The 12,542-nt window shown below is 41.5% G+C and overlaps 1 long non-coding RNA gene across 1 annotated transcript; it reads right to left on the reverse strand.

Annotated features, from left to right (window-relative positions):
- Positions 1–2,715: 2,715 nt before the first annotated feature.
- LOC309346703 lies at positions 2,716–11,012 on the reverse strand. The gene is made up of 2 exons (XR_014158733.1): positions 10,861–11,012; positions 2,716–2,917 (listed from the first exon to the last, which is right to left on the reverse strand). It is a non-coding gene; the product is annotated as an uncharacterized lncRNA (long non-coding RNA).
- Between the last annotated feature and the right edge of the window lie 1,530 nt (positions 11,013–12,542).

Consider the following 12,542-nt stretch of genomic DNA (forward strand, 5'->3'; position numbering starts at 1 on the left):
GAAGCATTTTCATGCCCTCTAGTGCTTAGAACCTGAACAGCTCTGATAGCTCAATTGTTGTTGTTGTTTTTAATATATATACAGTGGTACCTCGGGTTAAGTACTTAATTCGTTCTGGAGGTCTGTTCTTAACCTGAAACTGTTCTTAACCTGAAGCACCACTTTAGCTAATGCGGCCTCCTGCTGCTGCCGTGCCCCGGAGCATGATTTCTGTTCTCATCCTGAAGCAAAGTTCTTAAACCGAGGTACTATTAGCTGTAATCCTTCTTCTTTCCTGTGTGTGGCAATTTCCTCCATGATGTTTTCCCATCCATATATGGTGTCATACCCTTTATTCCTGCAGCTGTTGATGGTTCCCGTTATGTCTCGGGAGAAGCAGTTATCCCAGAGTTTCCAAAGGTCACTGCATCGCTTCATCCCATGATTCAACTTCCAGTAAGCAAGCCATCTCCGCCATTTTTCCCAGCCTAGGAAGAACAGTCTGAATCCAGACTGCAAATTGTTAATCCAAAATTTTCTATTCTCACAACTGGTAGACTCCTTTCTTCCCTGCTGCTAATTTATTGCCATTTATCCTTATCTCAAACACATTCCTTTGTGGATAATAGAGGTTAGGGAGGATTTTGCTCTATATTTTCAAAGCATAGCATTTATTCCCCCCTTCCCTCTCAGTTCGTCTCTCACACACAAACAGTTCCAATTTTGTTAAATTCCATATGATATTATGATTTCTTCCATCCTCACTTGTGAAGATATTTTGAAATAAAACTTGCATTGGGGGGGGGGGGTTGCTGTATCATAAATGCAGACAAAAACCTTAAGTAAGCAAACTGTGGGCTCCCCTCCCCCTGTCATCTTTTCAACTGAATGAAATCTGCTCTCAATCCAAACCTTTCACATCCTTGTAGCTGGGTTGTTTTCCCAGTTTCTTATCTCATTGTCTCTGGCACGGGACTTTAGTTTACTCCAATTAAAACCCAATTAACAGGATAACCTGTGCTTCCAGGAATGGGATTGGGGTGGGGTCGCAACAGCCAGAGTGTTGCGTGCACCCAGTGCCTTTGCCTGCCCTCGCATTCCATGGGGAAGCGAGTGCCAGACCACCAGGCAAACTGCGGATAAGAGCCTGGTTCCTCTTCCAACCAAAGAGGAATGCAGATAATGAAATTCCCCCATCATTATCTGATTATCTCTGTCTATCTCTCTCCCACGGTGTTGGTAGAGGTGTCTACCCCCTAGTGCACAGGAAACAGGAAACCCTCTGATAGCTCAGTTCTGTGCTGAATACTGTGTGCTTTCACCCAGTGAAATCAATTAGGTTTCCACTCTGCCTGAATCTGCATAGGACAGATCAGGATGCTGGGTGTAACATTTTGACTTAGGCACTGCAGCTTTCATATTCAAAGATCCCTGTTTGGGTCCCTTGCAAGATTATTCACCTGAACGCTTGCCTACTCCTCTTTAGCAAATCAACACATATTTCAAAAAGGCCTGTAGTCTGTCAGTTTACCAGACGCTCTGTAAACAAGATTTCCCTTCCCATTCAAAGAAGTGGGGAGCCGCAGAGCTTTGGTGGCAACCCAGTTAGTGGCAACAGCTTCAACAATGTAAGTACTGGAAATCTAGATCCATTTAATAGAATTGTCAAGTTGGAATGTATCCTGAGATCATCTAGTCCAACCCCCTGCAGTGCAGGAATATGCAGGATTCACATTCAGGGATCGAACCTGCAACCTTGATGTTATCAGCACGATCCTCTAACCAACTGAGCTATCTAAGGGTTCTCCTCTACTGTTGCTCCCCCAGCACTAGTTATTTGGAGATATAGTGTCACTGAACATGGAGGTTCTATTAGGTTGTTACATAGGGCAGGCCCTTGATTCTGAATGGGTAAGTGCAGTTTCAGCACCTGCGAATGGGCTTCACAGATCTAGCAAGAGGCAGAATTCCAATGGAGGAGGTGCTGCTGCTGTTGAGCCCCTTCTGCTTACTGGTGCTTCACCAGAACCTCAGTCCTAGATCACAGGAAGGAATAATAAGAAGTGCCTCAGAGACAGCTTTCTCTGCCCCACTGAGGGCCTCATTACACTTTAGGAAGTGGAGAGGCACAGTTCTGTTGTTGTGGGAAGCACTCAAACGAAGCCTGATGAGAAGACTCATGTCTTCTCCAAATACTCCAGGAAACAGTGAGGAAGGAAGTGACCAAGAGGATACAGGGGCACCACCACCACATGTTACAGACCTGTGTCTCCCTGTCATAGGAGGCTGCTCTGTGCCACAAAAGCATAGTTAAACTATGAAACTCATTTCCACGGGTGGCAGTGATGACCACCAACTTAGAGGGCTGTAAAAGAGGGCTGAACAAATTCATGGTGCATCAGCCTGTCAACGGCTACTAGCTTAGAAGGTTGTCCATGGGGAAATGTATCTCTGATAAAGGTTCCCCCATTCCTGTTCTGTGGGGACACCTACAGTCAGAAGCAAACATTTGGTCTTCAGAAATGCCAAACCCAGGACTGTAAGTGGATGATTTCCTGGTTGTCATTGTTCAGTTGCCTCCAGGAGATTTGGTTCAAGAGATTTGGTTCTCCATCCCACCTTGGTTCTATGTATCACAAATGACTAAGGTGGGAGCACGATCATTTCTGTTGCTGAGGATTTCTTTGGCCATATTCATACAGTTGTGCCAAATAAACAGACCCCACACATTGGAAATTGGATGCTTGCTAATTTTTATTGTTTTGAAGCTTTCCTCAACCCAGCAGAAAAGACGGAACAAAAACCATTCATGAGCAACTGATGATCACCATCACCACGGCAACTCTGGTTGTTTCACGATGCGATTTGTTGTCTTTGATTAGCAGGGAGAAGGATAGCTGGTCCAGTGGCCAATTCTTGCTTTAGATTTAAGTGAATGCTGAAAAGAGAGAAAAAGCCACAAGCTGAGAGTTGTGCAAATAAATCTCGGTTCTCAGAGATCTGCACTTGTTGACGGTTTGCTACTAGACCAAGTTCAAGTTGTTTCTATTCATATACCGTATAAAACATTTAACAACTTGGGACTGGTTTACCTTCAAGATTGCCTTACCTCGTATATTCCCACTCAGCCCCCCCTTTTTTTAATAAAATTTTTATTAATTTTCAATTTTAAAACAAACAATACAAAAAAAACAACAACAAACAAAAACATACAAACATATATAATTTCATATCCTCATTTTCATATCCCTTCTTTCTTGGACTTCCCCATACCTCACCCTCTCTGCATCCTTGTTTTACAGTTTTTCAGCAACCCCTTAGTCCAATTTTGTTTATAACTTGTTCTTTCTCTTAATTTCATTTTAAGTTCATCAAACAGTTTCAGCTGCAATTCTACATCTTCCTTTCCCTTGGCATTTTAGCATTCCTCAATTTTACAATAATTCTTAAGATAGACTTTAAATTTCTTCCAATCTTCTTCCACCGTCTCTTTCTCTTGGTCACGGATTCTGCCGGTCATTTCTGCCAGTCCCATAAAGTCAATCACTTTCGTCTGCCATTCTTCCAGTGTGGGTAGTTCTTGCGTCTTCCAATACTTTGCTATAAGTATCCTTGCTGCTGTGGTAGCATACAGAAAAAAAGTTTTGTCCTTTCTTGACACCAATTGGCCAACCATGCCCAAGAGAAATGCCTCTGGTTTCTTATGAAAAGTACATTTAAGTACCTTCTTAATTTCATTATAGATCATTTCCCAGAAGGCTTTAATCTTTGGGCAGGTCCACCAAAGGTGAAAAAAAGTACCTTCAGTTTCGTTACATTTCCAGCATTTATTATTGGGCAAATGATAAATCTTAGCAAGCTTAACTGGGGTCATGTACCACCTATAAATCATTTTCATAACATTTTCTCTTAAGGCATTACATGCCGTAAATTTAATACCGGTGGTCCATAACTGTTCCCAGTCAGCAAACATAATGTCATGGCCAATGTCCTGTGCCCATTTAATCATAGCTGATTTAACTGTCTCATCTATTGTACTCCACTTCAGCAACAAATTGTACATTCTTGATAAATTCTTAGTATTGGGTTCTAACAATTCTGTTTCTAATTCCGATTTCTCCACCTGGAAGCCAATTTTCCTGTCTTGTTTAAAAGTCTCCATTATTTGATAATAATGGAGCCAATCTCTTACCTTGGACTTTATTTCTTCAAATCTCTTTAATTTAAGTTTACCGCTTTCTTGTTCTAAAATTTCAAAATATTTTGGCCAGTTAGGTTCCATATTAAGTTTCTTCACTTCTTTAGCCTCCATTGGTGATAGCCACCTAGGAGTTTTATTTTCCAACAAATCCTTATATCGAGTCCAAACATTGTATAATGCTTTCCTAACCACATGATTTTTAAAACCTTTGTGAACTTTAACCTTATCATACCATATGTAAGCATGCCAACCAAACCTATTGTCAAACCCTTCCAAATCCAAAACATCAGCATTCTCAAGAAGTAGCCAGTCCTTCAACCAGCAGAAAGCTGCTGCTTCATAATAAAGTCTTAAGTCCGGCAGGGCAAACCCCCCTCTTTCTTTTACATCAGTTAATATCTTAAATTTAATTCTGGGCTTTTTGCCCTGCCAGACAAATTTAGATATATCTTTCTGCCACTTCTTGAAGCAATCTAGTTTATCCACAATTTGTAATGTCTGAAACAAAAATAACATTCTTGGCAAAACATTCATTTTGATCACAGCGATTCGACCTAACAAGGAAAGCTTTAAATTCGACCATATTTCTAGATCTTTCTTTACTTCTGTCCAACATTTGTCATAATTATCCTTAAATAAGTTCACATTTTTAGGTGTCATATTAATCCCCAAGTATTTCACCTTTTTAGCCACCGTCAACCCAGTTTCACTTTGAAACTTCTCTCTTTCATCATTTGTTAAATTTTCCCCCAAGCCCCTAGTTTTTTGTTTATTCAGTTTGAATCCTGCAACCTGACCAAAGAATTGAATTAGTTCCAAAACTCTTTTCGTACTAGTGTCAGGCTCTTGTAAAGTCAATACAAGGTCATCTGCAAATGCCTTCAATTTGTACTGTCTGGCTCCGACCCGGATTCCTTTTACCAACTGGTCCCCCCAATCATATTTAGTAAGACCTCCAGGACTGATATAAAAAGTAATGGGGATATTAAAACTGCCTTCGTATTAATATTTACTGTCAACATTTCTATAATATCAATTATATTCCTTACGTTATTTGATAAATATCTTCCCGGGAGAAAGCTTGCCTGGTCTTTGTGAATCTCCTCCACCAACACCTTCTTAAGCCTTTTTGCTAAAACGTCAGCAAATATTTTATAATCCACATTAAGTAATGATATAGGGCGGTAGTTCTTGATCTGATTTTTTTTCAATTTCAGACTTTGGTATAAGTGTGATGAAAGCTTCTTTCCACGATTCGGGAGCCTTTTCCCCCTCTAGTATCTCATTACAAACCTCCTTCAACGGCTGTATTAACCATTCCTTCAAAGCTTTGTAGTATCTGGAGGTTAATCCATCTGGTCCTGGAGATTTGCCGAGTTGCATATTTTGAATGGCACCCTCTATTTCTTTGTCTGTTATTTTCTCATTTAAAACCAACATACTTTGTTGTGAAATTTTTTGTAATCCATATTTTTTAAGAAAATCTTCTATATCTCGTTCATTCTCCGGCCCCTGAGCATATAATTTTCTGAAATAACTCTGAAAGCAATTGTTGATCTCATTTGCTTTAGTAACATTGTTTCCATCCACCTCCAAATTTGTAACTGTATTCAGTTTTTGTCTCTTCTTCAATTGCCATGCGAGGAGTTTCCCACATTTATCTGCTGATTCAAATGTCCTTTGTCTCATTCGCTTAATTTTCCATTCTATCTCTTGATTCATCAGTTCCATATACTGCATCTGATAATATTTATTTTCTCTCAAAATTTCATGAGACTTTAGTTTAGATCTCAGTTTCTTTTCTCCTTTTATTTTTTCCAAGATCTTATCTTTCCTCTCATTTTGTTTCTTCCTCTTTAAGGAATTCTTTGTATTAGGAAACCTCTCATCACGGCCTTACTTGCGTCCCAGATCACTCTTTTTTCAACCTCCGTCCTCAGGTTTATCTCAAAGTAGTCCTTCAAAGTTTTCTGGGCCTTTTTATAAATCTCCTCATCTCTAAATAGGGTGTCATTCATTTTCCATCTAAAGGAGCCAGCTGTTGTTAGTTTCATTTCCATCTTCACGGCGTTATGGTCGGAGCATGTCTTTGGGCAGATTTCTACTTTTTTTATCCTTGGAGCCATGCCACTAGCAATCCAAATTTGATCAATTCTTGTCCATGTCATCTGTGCCTCAGAAAAGAATGTTCCCTCTCTCTGGAGAGGGTTTCTAGTTCTCCAAATATCTATCAGGTCCAAGTTATCTGTCATTTCAAAAAAGGTCTTGGGTAGTCTCCCATCCTTGGAGACCACCTGTCTTTGTGCTTTGTCCATATTTGTGGAAACCACTCCATTCATATCTCCTAATAAAATTACATTACAGTCCAAATAGTCCATTAATGTCTCATGCAGTTTCTTGAAAAATTCTGCCTTTCCTTCATTAGGTGCATATATACCGACTGTCAGAAATTTTTCTCCCTGGATTTGTATTTCAATTGCCAAAAATCTTCCATGTTCATCTTTGAAAATCAATTTAGGGGCCAATTTCTCCTTTGCATAGATCACCACTCCTCTTTTCTTAACTTTATCCGATGAAATAAATTCCTGTCCTAACCTTTTGTTTATAAGCAATTTTCTGTGTGTCCTTGTTATGTGGGTCTCTTGTAAACAAATCAAATCCAATTGTTCTCTTTTTAAAATATGAAAATCTTCCCGCCTTTTTTTGGGAAGGTTCAAACCATTACAGTTCCAAGTCAAGAATTGCAGAGACATCTTTGGTTAGTTCCCTCCAGCTGCTCCCTGCGGCTGTTCCTCTTCCGTTGGTGATTTAAGTCCAAATGTCAGGTTTCCGAGATCTGTCTCAGAGGTCAGTTCTACCGTTCCTTTCTGTAGGTCCTCTTCGTTTCTGTCCAAAAATTGTTCTTTATCTTGTACTGTTCTTATCTTAACTTTCTTTCCTTTGTAACTAAAAGACAAACCTTGTGGGAACTCCCACCTGAAGGGGATACTGTTCTGTTTCAGCAGGTAAACCAGGTTCTTATAGTGGGTTCTAGCCTCCAGAATGTATTTCGGGATGTCCTTGTAAATTTGCACAAAAGCGTCTTCAATCTCCAGAGTCCTTTGATAATGTAGATTTAATATTTTGTCCCTTTCCTCCTTTGATCTCAAAGTTATCAGGCAATCCCTCGGAATCTTCCTGTTTTGCCTTCTCCCCAGTCTGAAGGTGGCCGTTATCTTAAATTCTTCCTCCTCTGTGTTTACCTGCCAAAATTCTGAAAATTCTTTAGTAAGAAAGTCCACTAGGTTGTCTCCTTCACTTTCTGGGACCAATCTAAGTCTTAAGTTCCTCTCTTTCCTCTGCATTTCCCATAAGGACAGAGCGGCCTCATGTTGGTCCAACCTCTCACAAACTGGTGCTAATTTTCCCTGTGCATTGTCTGCAGTGGTTTTCGCTTCTTCCGCTATTTTCCGGGTTGTTGCATTTCCCTCAATTAGTTTATTTATAGTTGCAGTATTAGATGTTATGCTTTTGGTGTTCAAGTCCAATTTTGCAGTAAGTTCTGTCAGCTGTTTGGTATTTTCCGTACTCTGTTTTGTCAGATTTTCTAAAGATTCATTTATCTTGAGCAAAGCTTGTGTCACTGAATCCATGAATATATCTATCCCTTTTTCCTGTCCAGCTGCGCCTGCTAACAATGTGCCTGACGTAGAGCCCCTTTTCTTTTGTGCGGCTTTAACTTTAGACCTTGTTGCTATCTCCTCTGCTGTGCCGCTCTTGTCCCAAGGTCGTTCCCACAGGGGCAGCTTTGAGTGGAAAAATCCAGTGACTTATTTATTACAGTCTATGTTGCAACTGTTGTCTTTAAATCCTCTAGAGGGAGCAATTCAATGTATCCACAGGCAGAGAAAAGAAACAAAGAAGCCAAAAGCCCCCAAAGAGGAAAGTTTTTTAACCACAGTCACCCAGTCTTCTAGTTGCAACAAAATATCAAATTGTTCTTTCAGTGAGATCCCACAATCACAAAGTCCAAAATTGTATCAAGTAAAGTCACAGTCTATCTTTTTTGACAGTCCCTGTCAAGTGCTTTCGCCCAGGCAGCACGTTCCCAGAGTCAGAGACAGCAGAAAGTTATTCCCTTTACTTCATTTCATGCAGGTTAAATCAAGTCCTTCTCTTCCCCCTCGCTCCTGCTTGCTGGGGGGGTGGGAGGTTCAAATTCAATGCCAGGGTTAAACCTCTCTAAAAAGTTCAAAGTTACTTTTCCTTCAATTGCAGCTTTAACTTCCGTTGCTTTAAAGATCATGCAGCCAGGGGTGGAGGCAGACTTCCTTTATTTACCGTCCCCGTTTTCAGCCGAATTTCAAACAAATTTTATAGTCCCGATAGGTTTCTCAAATCCTACTTACGGGTTCCAAGTTTCATCCAAATTTCAGGAAGGAATCGGCGCTCTCCGCTTATGGCGACGCGGCTTCACTCCACGGGCTGGGTAGCGACTCTCAGCACCGCGCGATCCCCCGATGCTCCTCCGGAGCCTTTAAAAAGGCTCTTTTGCAGTAAGGGGGGGGCGTAATGGTGCCCACCGAATCTCCTTGTTCACAGGCTTCCGCGCCTGAAGTCCCCCACTCAGCCCCTTTGATCTGTGCGACTGGCACTGTAATGAGTGTCACGTGATATCCACTGCTCATTTACTGTCATTTATTTTTTAGCGTCTGCTACAAACATTTTTAGCGTCTGCTACAAACATTTTTGTTTAGACAAGCCTACCCAGACACATAGAACGTTGATGTATGTCTTAATTTCCTTTTCGTTTATAGCTGATTTTATTATTTATAGTTACAGATAGGTAGCCGTGTTGGTCTGCCATAGTCAAAACAAAAAAAATTCCTTCCAGTAGCACCTTAAAGACCAACTAAGTCAGTTCTTGGTATGAGCTTTCGTGTGCATGCACACTTCTTCAGATAAACAGAAGTTTCCAGACCCTTCTATACAGTCTTAAACAACTCCTAACCCACAATAATACTACAACCAGACCTAACACGGACACTGGCACCAGAGCCTGCAATAAACCCAGATGCCAACTTTGCTGCCACATACACCCGGACAACACCATTACTGGCCCCAACAACATCACACATACCATCTCGGGACTATTTAATTGCTCATCGTCTAACATTGTGTATGCCATCAAATGCCAACAGTGTCCTTCAGCTCTCTATATTGGACAAACAGGCCAGACCTTACGCCAAAGAATAAACGGACATAAATCGGACATCAGGAATCACAAGACAGAGAAACCAGTAGGAGAACACTTCAATCTCCCAGGACATTCTATACAAGATCTCAAAGTAGCTGTTTTACTACAAAGGAATTTCAGAAATAGACTGGAAAGAGAAGCTGCTGAATTACAACTTATCACCAAACTTAAAACCATGGAGAAACCTGGCCTGAACAAAGACCTTGGATTCTTATCTCATTATACATGACAAAGCCATTTTTCACCTTTTCACCCCTTGCTTCTTCCTGTAAGACCTATTGCAGTCGTTAAGAGTCGTCAACAGGCTCATCACAGCTATCTGCCAATCACCCATTCCCACCACCCTTCTGAGTAATACCCCTCCCCACCTTCTCACTATATAGAAGGGTCTGGAAACTTCTGTTTCAGTGTATCTGAAGAAGTGTGCATGCACACGAAAGCTCATACCAAGAACTGACTTAGTTGGTCTTTAAGGTGCTACTGGAAGGAATTTTTTTTGTTTTTATTATTTATGTTTTAAATACTTGTTTTCAACTGTTTTTGCCAATAATTTTATTTCTTTTCTCTTTGTAAACTGCTTTGAGATGTGTGTGTTTTTACAATCAAGCAGCGTATAAATTTCACAAAAAGTGAGCAAAAGTGTTCTCATTCATGGTTGATCTGGGACTATCAGCATGAATCATGTTTAGGAGCCATTTGCTAGAATATACGCATCATCCTTCTGTTCATTTCCAGTTTTCAGGCTCTGAGTGCTGTTGCTTATGTAACCCACGTGCAAGAAGAAGGAATCAGCAGACTTGGGAAACTCTTGAGTGTTTTCAAAAGCACATAAAACCTTAGGGGAAAAAGACCCTAAAGGGAAATGGGCCAATAACTTTGGTCATAGTCAGGGGGTACATTATGCAGAGTGACTGTTGTGGGCAAAACTGGGGAGGGGGCAAAGAACAGAGAATATGATATAGTAACTCGAATCGTAGAGAGCAGCATTTTATGCAGCTTTTCAGGTTTGCCTCATCTGCAACAGAAGACATTTCTGGTGATAAGAGTCATTCTTTGGCTGTTCCCGTAGGAACCCCAACTGTGCTGCCACACACACACACCACACCCCCATGATAGAAGAAAGGAAGACACACAGAACACAAATATGTAGTACACACTGGCTCTGTACTCATTTAACAGTCATAGCTCCCAGTGTCTCACAAAACAATGCTCAAATCCTGGGAACTGTAGTTTAGTGCTAAGAATTCTGCCCCATAGATCTGCCATTCCTTTGATGCTCTAGGGAGAAAGGATGATGTCTTAATGTCAATACGCATTGGGGGTTGAGGAAGGCAGAGCATAAGGATGAATGAAGTTTGTTAAAATACAATTAAGCTGGGTTTAACATTGAAGGCTGCTGGATTTATTTTTATTTTAAGCAGATCATCTGTATTAGAGAACTTACAGGTGGTGGGGTCCTTTCTGCTTACTCCTCATTCTCATTTACTGGTTCCACCTAAAGAGAGAACACAAGTTTTATTACATCCTCATCCTTATCTCTGGGCAAGCAGACTTAAAAATTATTATTTTTAAAATAACTAAGAGTTCATCGAGGGGCCTACTGGTCTCTTAGAATTTCTCATTTTAAAATAAGTCGCCAGCTGAACAATCTCCCCCCCCCCCCCCGCAAGCTGCTTAACAGATGTAGAGCTGCCATACGCCCTCAACAACATGGGGAGGGGGGCTCAACAACATTGTCCGGATTTTCACTTTTAGGAATACGGCAACCCTATTATATATTTAAAGGTTAAAGACCCCTGACAGTTAAGTCCAGTCGCGAATGACTCTGGGGTTGCGGCGCTCATCTCGCTTTACTGGCCGAGGGAGCCGACATTTGTCCACAGACAGTTTTTCTGGGTCATGTGGCCAGCATGATTAAGCTGCTTCTGGCAAAACTAGAGAAGAACATGGAAATGCCATTTACCTCCCTGCCAGAGTGGTACCTATTTATCTACTTGCACTTTGGTGTGCTTTTGAACTGCTAGGTTGGCAGGAGATGGGACCGAACAACGGGAGCTCACCCTGTTGCGGGGATTCAAACTACTGACTTTCCGATATATTTACTTCTCAGTAAACTTGCACTAACTCCCCTTCTGCTCTCCAAATGGAGATGTTCAAAGTGGTTGATGAAACACATTCAAAACAAATACAATTCAGCCTGAGCAGTGCTAAACCCATCTACCAGGTTCAAGCACCTGCTGCTCTGTTACCACCACAAAAGAGGCAGTCATTGCTCCACAACTGCTTCCTGATGGTAGCACCAGAGTCTGATTGTGGCATAGCTGCAAGTGTATGTTTATTAAGATAAAAGAAATGCTTTTAACTTTATAGAGTGGGAGCACCACTTTCTGGCATGACCTCCCCCTAGATCAGAGGAGAACCTCAAGCCAGCAGTCAGGTGTCCGTGTGACTTTACAGAAGTTAGCCCTTATGGAATTTATAGTCAAAGCAGTGGCGTAACATGGTTGCCAGTCCCCAGGGCCACACGGAGCTGGGGTGGGAGGGAAATGGATGGAGTGCCCATGTGCATTCAACTGCCTAACAATGTCTGTGTCATCCAAGAAATTGAAGCTTCAGAGATAAGAAAAGATGAGTCATTCCATTGTCTGGAGAGGTCACTTCCTGCTTTTCATGGAGAAGCTGTTTTCAACAGAGCCCAGCGGTGGAAGTGTGCAGCTGTATTGAGACAGCACTGGGTGTTGAAATTTTGCACCCCTAACAGTTTTGTGTCCGGGGTGACTGCCCCGTGCCCAGCCACCATGCTATGCCACTGATTCAAAGCAGTTCTCTGCTTGCAGGGTTGTCTGGTCCAAGCCCCTTCTAAAGATAATCAATGAGATGGGCTTGCAGAACAGTGACTGTGGTTTGAAGCTGCCCATTACGTTTTGCATGCACACATTTGAATGCCCATTTTGTTACTTCTTTTGTTCTGTTTGGCGGGGCTACATTTCCTCCCTGGCCAGCAGCATGTGAGTGACCTATGACTGCACCTGATAGCCAGAAGAGAGCCCCAAAAGCCAAGGATCAGAAGGAAAGGTAGGAAAGAGCGATCCATAAAAATGTGCCCTCATTTCTCACCTCATTCTG

The sequence above is a fragment of the Podarcis erhardii genome, assembly GCF_964252035.2.
Source record: "Podarcis erhardii genome assembly, chromosome: 7".
NCBI lineage: Eukaryota > Metazoa > Chordata > Lepidosauria > Squamata > Lacertidae > Podarcis > Podarcis erhardii.